General features: G+C 39.1%; 1 pseudogene; it reads left to right on the forward strand.

Moving 5' to 3' along the window:
* The first annotated feature begins 5,340 nt into the window (after positions 1-5,340).
* Positions 5,341-6,906, forward strand: LOC108542800 (keratin, type II cytoskeletal 8 pseudogene; annotated as a pseudogene).
* Positions 6,907-13,055: the final 6,149 nt, after the last annotated feature.

The following is a 13,055-nucleotide window of genomic DNA, read 5'->3' on the forward strand; positions in this document are numbered from 1 at the left end:
GATTTGAGTGGATACACAAAGCCTAACCATATCAGTGCATATGGTGGATCTTTTATGACCATGTAAAAGGTAAAAGAAAGAGAAACTTGGATCTATGCACAAAGGTTAAAACCTCCTCTGGATCCTTACTGGCTTTGGTTGAGTTGTGTTGTTTTTTGTCTGATACAGATTGTCTTCTGACCTCACTGAGTTTTCTTGAGTAAATGATCCCACCTTGTCTTTGTGTACTGACATTCATTGTTTACAACTCTGGATATTGCCTCAGGCATCAGAATTAGCCACCTACTTCCAAGCTTCAGTCTGTGCTTCTTCATTATTATTATTTTTATTTTGGTTATTTGTTCTCTTGGGGACACATGGGAACTTCTGGATCTTTCCCCACAACACACAAGCTGTAGAAAAGCAGCAATAATAGCCCTAACTATCAGTCTGGATCCTCTCCTTTGGCCATGCTGTGCAAATTATCCCTAGGCTTGGTAGACATGGTATGGTGCTGGATGTGGGATTTTTTCTGATGGTTTTACAGGCTTCCCTAGGCTAAACCTGCAAAACAGGCCATTAGCTCCAAGATACTTAAATTCCCCCCTATGGCATCCTTCTCTCTAAGCATTCACCTTTTGCATATCTCTTTCTTCTTCCACTTTTTTTTGAACATACCTTTCTAATTCTTCTTCCTGCCTGACCAAGCCTTCATGTATTTCATATGCTGAATTCCTATTTCCTGTCTCTTATTGTAAACCTCAGTGTTCACACTTGTAGATTTTTGGTTTACCTATGTAAAAGGATATTTTATTTTGTGTTTAAATTTAGAAACCTTCTATTTTTAAATAAAGACTAATTTTCAAGTTTATTATTTTGTGAGAACTAAGAAAAGAAGACAGCTTTGAGACTCAACAAAGTTGACTCGTGTCCCCTTGCCCTAACTCGTCCATGAAAAAATGAATGTCAGTAATTCTAAAGGTGGGAATATATAGCTGAGAAAATACATCTGAAGATACTCCAGACATTCTTCCCATTATATCTGGGTTACTTTGTCTCTATTTTTACATCTTTGATTTCATTCTGTATGTTGCTCCTAGGATGTTTTTAAAAAATAGGAATCTGCTTATATTGCTTTCTTGCTTGAAATTCTTCGGTGGGTTTCATAGTGCATTTAAGACTCTTTAGCTTATACTTTTTGTTCACTCCATTTCTCCTTTCTGAAACGTCTTCCTCCTTGTTCTCCATTTTTCTTAATTTTTATTGTTCTCTAGGTTCCTCCTTGAGTTCTTCCTTGGTAAAGTTTTCTTTGACCATCTCTACTCACAGGTGTCACTCTCTCTTCTGAGCTCCTGCAAAGGAAAGTCTGGTAGACTTACTAGGAGAGATGATCAAAGTATAGGATGGCCACTTAAGTTATTGCCCATGCTGGACACTTTTGAATGGAAAAGTGAGTTTGTCAACAATTATTTTGCAGTAATCGGCAAAAACGGAAAATCTTCAAGGCAAACCAGGATGCACAGTCACTTTACTTAATGAGACTCCTGGCTTGTAATTTGTTAACTGTGTGTCCTGGGATGATAGGGTTAATTTTTCAAGTCCTCCATTTTCTCATCTGTGAGCATTATGTACTTCATTGAATGTATCAAACAGTATTTGAGTATTTGTGAAATACTTATATTAGTGATAAGGCACTATGTAACTATAAGGAATTATCACCAACTAGTTGACACCATTATATATAATCTTATATGGTATTTAAACTGATAAGAACAGATACTACACTTGATCTTAGCTAACAGGTCAGGAAGCTTATTCATAATGATAAACTTTAGTGTTTTGATCTAAATGTGTTTGTCTATTTATTATTTAATTTAATATGTATTTAATTTTTTATGTGCTTTCAAAAAATTTATTAAATTTATAAGGTACAAGTGCAATTTCTTTGCATACATAGATTACATAATGGTCAGGTCAGGGCTTTTGGGGTATCCATTATCTGAATAATATACATTGTATCCATTAAGTAATTTCTCATCCTCTACCTCACTCCCACCTCACCCTTCTGAGTCTCCATTTTCTATCATTCCACCCTCTACATCCATGTGTACACATTTTTTAGCAGCCATTTATGAGTGAGAACATGTGATATTGTGTCTGGCTTGTTTTACTTAAGATAATGACCTACAAGTCCATCCATGTTGCTGCAAATGACATGATTTCCTTCTTTTTTTTAAATGACCAAATAGTATTTCATTATGTGTATATACACCACATTTTCTTTATCCATTTGTTGATGGACATTTAGGTTGATTACATATCTTTGCTACTGTGAATAGTGCTGTGATAAACATACAGGTGCAGGTATCTTATTGATAAATGGATTTCTTTTCCTTTGGGTAGATATTCAGTAGTGAGTTTCTGGAATTGAATGGTAATTCTATTTTTAATTCTTCCAAAATATCCATACTGTTTTCCATAGAGATTATACTAATCTACATATTTCCATAAAGCGTGTAGTAATCTACACTCCTACCAACAGTGTACAAGAATTTGCTTTTCTCTGCATCCCTGTCAATGTCTGTTATTTTCTATCTTTCTAATAATAGCCATTCTGATGCAAATCAAAGCCACAATGAGATACCATCTTACATCAGTCAGAATGGCTATTATTAAAAAGTAAAAAATAACAGATGCTGGCAAGGTTTCAGAGAAAAGAAAATTCTTATACACTGTTGGTGGGAGTGTAAATTAGTTCAGCCACTGTGGAAAGCAGTGTGATGATTCTTAAAAGAGCTAAAAGCAGAACTGTCATTTGACTCAGCAATTCCATTACTGGGTGTATATCCAGAGGAATATAAACAAGTCTACCACAAAGACACATGCATGTGAATGTTCACTGCAGCACTATTCACAATAGCAAATACATAGAATCAACCTAAATGCCCATCAATGGCAGATTGGATAAAGAAAATGTAGTACATACACACCATGGAATACTATGCAGCCATAAAAAAGAAAGATAATTTTTTTGTGTGGGAACATGGAGGGAGCTAGAGGCTATTATCCTTAGCAAACTAAGTCAGGATCAGAAAACCAAATACCACATGTTCTCACTTATAAGTGGGAGCTAGAAAATAACTCATGAACACAAAGAAGGAAACAACAGATACTGGGGTTTACTTGAGGGTAGAGGGTGGGAGAAGGGAGAGGAGCAGAAAATATAACTATTGAGTACTGGGTTTAATACCCAGGTGATAAAATAATCTGTATAACAAACCACCATGACATGAGTTTACCTATGCAATAAAGCTTCACATGTATCGCCAAGCCTAAAATAAGAGTTAAAATAGTAATAGCCATTCTCACTGGGCTAAGATGATATCACATTGTGGTTCTGGTTTGCATTTCTCTGATAATTAGTGATGCTGAGAATTTTTTCACTTTCTGATCATTTGTATGTCTTCTTTTGAAAAATGTCTATTCATGTCGTTTGCCCACTTTTTTAATGGGATTAATTGGTGTTTTAAGTGGTGGTTTTGTAGTTGTTTGAGAGCTTTGTAAATTCTGTGTATTAGTTTCTTGTTGGATGCAGAGTTTACAAATCTTTTCTCCTGTTTTGCATGTTGTCTGTTGCCTCTGTTGATTATATCTTTTGCTGTGCAGAAGTTTTTAGTTTAATTATGTTCCATTTGTGTGTGTTTTTTTTAATTGTCTGTGCTTTTAAGGTTTTAGTCATAAATTCAATGTCCAGAAGAGCTTTGCCTAGGTTTTCTTCTTGTATTTTTATAGTTTTGGTTATTATGTTTAAGACTTTAATCCATCTTGAGTTAATTTTTATAAATAATGAGAGATATGGGTCTAATTTCGTTTTCTGCATATGGCAATACCATTTTGATAGCACTATTTATTAAAATTAAAGAGGCTATCCTTTTCATAATGTATGTTCTTGTCAGCTTCGTGAAGGGTCAGTTAGCTATAAATATGTGGCTTTATTTCTGGGTTTTTTATTCTGTTCCAGTGATCTACATGTCTATTTTTATACCAGCATCATGTTGTTTTGGTTACTATGGCCTTGTAATATAATTTGAAGTGAGGTATTGTGATGCCTCCAGCTTTGTTCTTGCTTAGGACTGCTTTGGCTATTTGGGTTCTTTTTGTGTTCCATATACATTTTAAGATGGTTTTTTTCTAATTATGTGATAAATGAGGTTGATGTTTTAATAGGAATGCATTTAATCTGTAGATTGCTTTGGGCAGTATGGTCATTTTAATAATATTAATTTTTTCTATTAATTAACATGGGATATTTTCCGACTTCTTTTTGTCATCTGCAATTTATTTCATCAGTATTTTGTAGTTTTCCTTGTAGAGATCTTTTGCCTCTTTGATTAAATATATTCCTAGTTTTTCTTGTAGTTATGTAAATGGGGTTGCCTTCTGAATTTCATTATTGGCTAGATTATTATTGGTGCATAAAAACACTTCTTATTTTTGTACATTAATTTTTTATCCTGAAACTTTACTGAATTCATTCATCAAGTCCAAAAGTTTTTTGGTGGAGTCCTTAGATGTTTCTAGCTATAAGATTATATCATCGGCGAACAGGGATAATTTGACTTCCTAATTCCAATTTGGGTGCCTTTTATTTCTTTCTTTTGCCTAATTACTTATCTAAGTACTTCCAGTACTATGTTGAGTAAGAGTGGGTGTCCTTGTCTTGTTCCAGTTCTTAGAGAAAATGCCTTCAACTTTCTCCCTTTCAGTATGATGTTAGCTGTGGTTTTGTGATATATAGCCTTTAATATCTTGAGGTATGTTCATTCTATTCCTAGTTTGTTGAGGGTATTTATTATAAATGTATGTTGAGTTTTATCATATGCTTTTTATGCATCTATTGAGATGATCATATTGAGATGTATTACATTTGTTTATTTGCATGTGCATAACTATCCTTGCATCCATAATATAAAACCCACTTGATTGTAGTATATTATCTTCTTGATGTGCTATTGGATTTAGTTTGCTAGTATTTTGTTGAATATTTATGCATCTATATTTATCAGGGATATTGGTCTGGAATTTTTTTTTTTGTTGCTGTTGTTGTGTCCTTGTCTGGTTTTGGCATAGGTATCAATTGTAATGTCTCCTTTTTCGTCTCTGGTTTTGTTTATTTGGGTCTTCTCTCCTCTTTTCTTGGGTAGTCTTTGCTTATTCTTTCTTCCTCTTTATTATTTTTGTCTCACTTGATTTTTTTCGAAAGATCTGTTTTTTTTTTTTTTTGGAATCAACCTAAATTCTCATCAATGGTAGACTGGATAAAGAAAATGTGGTACATTCTCCGCTCCTTCTAGTTTCGGCCCGCCTGCCTCCACTGCTGCCTCCACTATGTCCATCAGGGTGACCCAGAAGTCCTACAAGGTGTCCACCTCTGGCCCCTGGGCCTTCAGCAGCGGCTCATACACGAGTGGGCCTGGTGCCCTCATCAGCTCCTCGAGCTTCTCCCGAGTGGGAAGCAGTAGCTTTCGGGGTGGCCTGGGTGGCGGCTATGGTGGGGCCAGCGGCATGGGAGCCATCACCGCAGTCATGGTCAACCAGAGCCTGCTTAGCCCCCTTAACCTGGAGGTAGACCCCAACATCCAGGCCGTGCACACCCAGGAGAAGGATCAGATCAAGACCCTCAACAACAAGTTTGCCTCCTTTATAGACAAGGTATGGTTCCTGGAGCAGCAGAACAAGATGCTGGAGACCAGGTGGAGCCTCCTGCAGCAGCAGAAGGCGGCTCGGAGCAACATGGACAACATGTTCGAGAGTTACATCAACAACCTTAGGTGGCAGCTGGAGACTCTGGGCCAGGAGAAGCTGAAGCTGGAGGCGGAGCTTGGCAACATGCAGGGGCTGGTGGAGAACTTCAAGAACAAGTATGAGGATGAGATCAATAAGCGTACAGAGAGGGAGAATGAATTTGTACTCATCAAGAAGGATGTGGATGAAGCTTACATGAACAAGGTAGAGCTGGAGTCTCGCCTGGAAGGGCTGACTGATGAGATCAACTTCCTCAGGCAGCTGTATGAAGAGGAGATCCGGGAGCTGCAGTCCCAGATCTGGGGTGCATCTGTGGTGCTGTCCATGGACAACAGCCATTCCCTGGACGTGGACAGCATCATTGCTGAGGTCAAGGCACAGTAGGAGGAGATCGCCGACCGCAGCCAGGCTGAGGCTGAGAGCATGTACCAGATCAAGTATGAGGAGCTGCAGAGCCTGGCTGGGAAGCATGCGGATGACCTGTGGTGCACCAAGACTGAGATCTTCGAGATGAACCGGAACATCAGCCGGCTCCAGGCTGAGATTGAGGGCCTCAAAGGCCAGAGGGCTTCCCTGGAGGCGGCTATTGCAGATGCCGAGCAGCGTGGAGAGCTGGCCATTAAGGATGCCAACGCCAAGTTGTCCGAGCTGGAGGCCACCCTGCAGCGGGCCAAGCAAGACATGGCACAGCAGCTGCGTGAGGACCAGGAGCTGATGAACGTCAAGCTGACCCTGGACATCGAGATCGCCACCTACAGGAAGCTGCTGGAGGGCGAGGAGAGCCGGCTGGAGTCCGGGATGCAGAACATGAGTATTCATACGAAGACCAGCAGCGGCTATGCAGGTGGTCTGAGCTCCACCTATGGGGGCCTCACAAGCCCGGGCCTCAGCTATGGCCTGGGCTCCAGTTTTGGCTCTGGTGCGGGCTCCAGCTCCTTCAGACGCACCAGCTCCTCCAGGGCCGTGGTTGTGAAGAAGATCAAGACACGCAATGGGAAGCTTGTATCCGAGTCCTCTGACCTCCTGCCCAAGGGAACAGCTGCGGCAGCCCCTCCCAGCCTACCCCTCCTGTGCTGCCCCAGAGCCTGGGAGGGAGACCGCTATGTAGGGTACCACTGGTAACAGGAGACCCACCTGAGGGCCCTCAGCCCACCCACAGGGGAGTTTACTACGTGGGGACTCCCCTTGCCCATGCCTCCAGCTATAAAACAATTCAATTGCTTCTTTTTTTGGTCCAAAATAAAACCTCAGCTAGCTCTGCCAAAAAAAAGAAAAAAGAAAAAAGAAAATGTGGTACATATATACCACAGAATACTATGCATTTACAAAAAGGAATAAAATCATGTCCTTTGCAGCAACATGGATAAAGCTGGAGGCCATTATCCTAAGCAAACTAACACAGGAACAGAAAACAAAATACTGCATGTTCTCACTTTTATAAGTGGGATAAATATTGAGTACACAAGGGCATGAAGAAGGGAACAAAAGACACAGGTCTACTTGAGGGTTAAGAGTGGGAGGGGAGTGATGATTTAAAAAGCTACCTATTGGGTACTATATCTCTTACCTGGGTGACAAAATAATCCATACACCAAATGCCTATGACATGTGATTTACTTATATGACAAACCTGTACATGTATCCCTAAATCTAAAATAAAAGTTTTTTTAAAAAGATCTACCTTTAACTTCTGAAAATGTTTTTTTCTGTTTGATCTAGCCTATATCATTAAAGCTTTTTAAATAATGTATTTGCTATTTCTTTTAATAAGTTTTTCAGTTCCACAGGTTTTGTTTGGTTCTTTAAAAAAAAATCTGCCTCCTTGGTAAATTTCTTGCTCACTTCCTGGACTGATTTTCTGAGTTCTTTGTTTTTCAGATTTGTCTTGCATCTCAGTGAACTTCTTTGAAATCAATATTTTGAATTATTAACAAAAAAGAAAAATATTTTGAATTCTTTATGTAGCATACTGAGGATTCCTTTTGGGTTAGGATGTAGTGCTGAAGAATTATTGTGTTTCTTTGAAGGTGTTACATCACCTTGCTTTTGCATGTTTCCTGTTTTTTTTTTTTTTAACATTGATTTTTGTGCATTTGGAGCAAGAGTAGCTTCTTCTTATTTTTGAATTTACTTTTTTTTGGGAAGGGGACTATTTTCTTAAACTTGTGACTGTAGGGACATGGTCAGTGCTTTCTGCAATGTGCTTTTCTGTTTGTTTGGTGGAAGCCTTTGATTTTGCTTCTGAGTGCATACAGTAGTGAAGATTCTGTATGATTTCTTAGGCTATAAATTGTGTTAGTCCAATCTGTGTTTTCCTTTATGTATTACAGTTTAGTTGTTTGTGGGGCTGTGGTAAAGTTGTTGGGGACTGGAATGCTAGATGTGCCCATCTTCAGGTTTTAGGGGTAGGAGTGTTGGGCTAACATGTTTATCCTTACTACCTGGAGTAGCATACGCTGGCATGTGTGTTTGCAGTTCAGGCAGGCTGTGTTTGGGCCTCTTTTTGACTTTCTCTGATGTCAGTTGTTAGCAGTATATGGGATGGGACAGCAAAAAATCAACTGTAGGCTTCTGAGCAGCCTGTTCACGGGCAATGGTAGTAGCAGTGATTGTGATGTGTTCTTCAAAGTCTTGAGTGCTGTGCTTTTGTGTTAGCAGTGATTGCAGTGGACTGTATGAGCTGACCTCCAGACCAGTAGATGGCACTTACAGGCAAGATCCAGCTGTGGTGGTATTGGTATAATGTTTATGCTCATTTTTGTTCCTCAGGAAAAGTGCTTGGGCATCCCAGGTGGTAAATTGTGTTGTGGAACATCCAGAAGCCTGGATTCCATGCTCTGTCTTGTAAGGAGCATGGCAAGGCTTGGCAATGCAGTGGGCAATGTTGTGCTCAGGCCCCCCAATAGTGAGTGTATACATCAGCCTTGATGAAATGCTTGGGTGAGGGACCATAGCTGCTGTATTGAGGTCTTAGCATGGGGAGGAGGGTGTGGTCCCAGCAGCCAAAGCTTTGATTGGCAGAAATGGGACTTGTGTCACCCTCATGCCTTAGTCCTGGTGAATTTTCCTTCCCCATACTGGTTGTCTCAGCCAACACAGCTATTCAGTTAATCCCAGTAGTTTGCACCATATGAGTTGCTGCCCAACCCAAAACCAAGCCTATGCAGAGACTGTCCTCCTGCACAGGTCCCAGGGGGTGAGGTGCCTGGTTCCAGTACCAGTAGCTGGAGCTCACACCATGTTCCCTTTTCAGACTTTGTTGTGGGATCCCAACTACCACTCAAGCCACAGTTCTGCAAATGCTTCTAGAGTTTTTTATTTTTTTATTTTTTTATTTTTTTTTAGCAGCTAACAGTGATACCACTGACTTCCAGGATCCCAGGACCATGTGCAATTTGTGAAGAGCTAGGATCAGGAATGACATCTTACAGTAGCTGGTTAGGTCTCAAAAAGGCATATGACATTTCCTGTGCAGTTCTCTCTTGTAGTCTCCCTTCTGCTTCCTAACTTAGATTCAGGGACTGGGTGAGTCAAGGTACTCTCCTGAGGCCGAGGCAGGTGGATCATGAAGTCAGGAGATCGAGACCATCCTGGCTAACATGGTGAAACCCCATCTCTACTAAAAATACAAAAAAAAAAAAAAAAAAAAAATTAGCCGGGCGCGGTGGCGGGCGCCTGTAGTCCCAGCTACTCGGGAGGCTGAGGCAGGAGAATGGTGTGAACCCTGGAGGCGGAGCTTGCAGTGAGCCGAGATTGCACCACTGCACTCCAGCCTGGGCCACTGAGCAAGACTCTGTCTCAAAAAACAAAACAAAACAAAAATAAATAAATAAACAAATGGTAATGAATGGATTACTTTGGCAATGAAATATATACATTTGTACATAATTCTAAAGATACTAAGGGATTCTACATGAAAAGTGATATTCCCTTCTATTTTTGTGTTCTAGCTACCAGTTCCCTTCCTATGAGGTAACCATTGATATCAGATTTTTATCTTTCTAGAGATGTTCTAAGCATATAAGGGCAGCTATGTATTTCTCTCTGTTTTTAAAAAGTTATTGATTGAATGTGATAACCAGTGTTCTGCACCTTTCTTTTAAACAAAATTTTAATATGGTAGTATATTTTGGAGATTGTTTTGCTTAGGTGAAAAGGTATAAATAGATGAAAAATTCTATAGAGCTGCCATATCTTTTCTCCAAGTTTTAAATTTTTTCTTTTTATGCTTATTTTTGCTTTCTTTATTTTGAAACCATCTCAAACTTACAGAAAAGTTGCAAGTACAGTTCAAATGCCCTTTTTTTCCTGACCCATTTGAGAATAAGTTTCCAATCTACTGCTTCATCACCCATGGATACTTCAGGATATATTTTCTACATACAAGGGCACATAAGCATAATACAACCATCAAAATCAGAAAATTGCATTAATATTCAACCACTATGTAATTCTCAAACTTTATTTAAGTTTTGTCAGTTGTTCCAAAATACCTTTCAGAGCAAAATCTGGTTCAGAGTTGCACTTTGCATTTGCTTGTCATGTCCTTTTAGTCTCCTTCATTTGGAGCAGTTCTTCAATTTTTCTTTGACTTTCATGACCTTTACATGTTTTGAAGGTTATGCAAGAGTTATTTCATAGATTCCCCCTCAATATGGGACATTGATCTGATGAGTCTCATGATTAGATTCAGGTTTTGTATTTTTGGCAAGGATATCCCAGAAGCAATGCTGTGTTCTTTCCTTCCTTCCTTCCTTCCTTCCTTCCTTCCTTCCTTCCTTATCAAACTTTAAGTTCTGAGATACATGTGCAGGACATATGGGTTTGTTAGGTAGGTATACATGTATCACGGTGGTTTGCTGCATCCATCAACCCATCGTCTACATTAGGTGTTTCTCCTAATGCTATCCCTCCCTAGTGCCCCACCCCACAAACCCCCAACAGGCCCCAGTGTGTGATATTCCCCTCCCTGTGTCCATGTGTTCTCATTGTTCAACTCCAACTTATGAGTGAGAACATGCGATGTTTGGTTTTCTGTTCTTGTGTTAGTTTGCCAAGAATGATGGGTTCCAGCTTTATCCATGTCCCTGCAAAGGACATGAACTCATGCTCTTTTATGGCTGTATAGTATTCTATGGTGCATATGTGCCACATTTTCTTTATCCAGTCTATCATTGATGGGAATTTGGGTTGGTTCCAGGTGTTTGCTATTGTAAATAGTGCCACAATAAACATATGTGTGCATCTGTCTTTACAGTAGAATGATTTATAATCCTTTGGGTATATACTCAGTAATGGGATTTCTGGGTCAAATAGTATTTCTGATTCTAGATCCTTGAGGAATTGGCACACTGTCTTCCACAGTGGTGAACTAATTTACACTCCCACCAACAGTGTAAAAGTGTTCTTATTTCTCCACATCCTCTCCAGCATCTGTTGTTCCTTGACTTTTTAATTATCTCATTGTGGTTTTGATTTGCATTTCTCTAATGACCAGTGATGATGAGCTTTTTTTTTCATGTTTGTTGGCTGCATAAATGTGTTCTTTTGAGAAGTGACTGCTCATATCCTTTGCCCACTTTTTGAATGGGGTTATTTGTTATTTTCTTGTAAATTTGTTTAAGTTCTTTGTAGATTCTGGATATTAGCCCCTTGTCAGATGGATAGATTGCAAAATTTTCTCCCATTCTGTAGGTTGCCTGTTCACTCTGATGATAGTTTCTTTAGCTGTGCAGAAGCCCTTTAACTTAATTAGATCCCATTTGTCAATTTTGGATTTTGTTGACATTGCTTTTGGTGTTTCAGTCATGAAGTCTTTGCCCATGCCTATGCCCTGAATGTTATTGCCTAGGTTTTCTTCTAGGGTTTTTATGGTTTTAGTTCTTACATTCAAATCTTTAATCCATCTTGAGTTAATTTTTGTATAAAGTGTAAAGAAGTTGTCCAGTTTCAGTTTCCTGCATATGGCTATCCAGTTTTCGCAGCACCATTTATTAAATAGGGAATCATTTCCCCATTTCTTGTTTTCGTCATGTTTGTCAAAGATCAGATGCTTTTAGTTGTGTGTTGTTATTTGTGAGTTATCTGTTCTGTTCCATTGGTCTCTATATCTGTTTTGGTACCAGTACTATGCTGTTTTGGTTACCGTAGCCTTGTAGTATAGTTTCAAGTCAGGTAGCGTGATGCCTCCAGCTTTGTCCTTTTTGCTTAGGATTGTGTTGGCTATGTGGGCTCTTTTTTGGTTCCATATAAACTTTAAAGTAGTTTCTTCTAATTCTGTGAAGAAAGTCAATGGTAGCTTGATAGGGATAGCATTGAATCTATAAATTACTTTGGACAGCATGGTCATTTTTATGATATTGATTCTTCCTATCCATGAGCATGGAATGTTTTTCCATTTGTTTGTGTCCTCTCTTATTTCCTTGAGAGGTGGTTTATAGTTATACTTGAAGAGGTCCTTCACATCCCTTGTAAGTTGTATTCCTAGGTATTTTATTCTCTTTGCCACGATTGTGAATGGGAGTTCACTTATGATTTGGCTCTCTGTTTGTCTATTACTGGTGTATAGGAAGGCTTGTAATTTTTGCACATTGATTTTTGTATCCTGACACTGCTGAAATTGCTTCTCAGCTTAAGGAGATTTTGGGCTGAGATGATGGGGTTTTCAAAATGTACAATCATGTCATCTGTAAACAGAGACAATTTGACTTCCTCTCTATTTGAATACTCTTTATTTCTTCCTCTCGCCTGTTTGCTTTGGCCAGAACTTCCAATACTATGTTGAATAGGAGTGTTGAGAGAGGGCATCCTTGTGTTGTGCTGGTTTTCAAAGGGAATGCTTCCAGTTTTTGTCCATTCAGTATGATATTGGCTGTGGGTTTGTTATAAATAACTCTTATTATTTTGAGATATGTTCCATCAATACTTTGTTTATTGAGAGTTTTTAGCATGAAAAGGTGTTGAATTTAATTGAAGCCTTTTCTGCATCTATTGAGATAATCAGGTGGTTTTTGTAATTGGTTCTGTTTATGTGATGGTTCTGTTTATGTGTATGCTGAACCAGGCTTGCATCCCAGGGATGAAGCTGACTTGATCATGGTGGATAAGCTTTCTGATGTGCTACTGGATATGATTTGCCAGTATTTTATTGAGGATTTTTGCATTGATGTTCATCAGGGATATTGGCCTGAACTTTTCTTTGTTTTTTGTGTCTCTGCCAGATTTTGGTATCAGAATGATGCTGGCCTCATAAAATGAGTTAGGGAGGAGTT

Source organism: Rhinopithecus bieti, unplaced genomic scaffold, assembly GCF_001698545.2.
Source record: "Rhinopithecus bieti isolate Rb0 unplaced genomic scaffold, ASM169854v2 scaffold_23199, whole genome shotgun sequence".
NCBI classification, from domain to species: domain Eukaryota; kingdom Metazoa; phylum Chordata; class Mammalia; order Primates; family Cercopithecidae; genus Rhinopithecus; species Rhinopithecus bieti.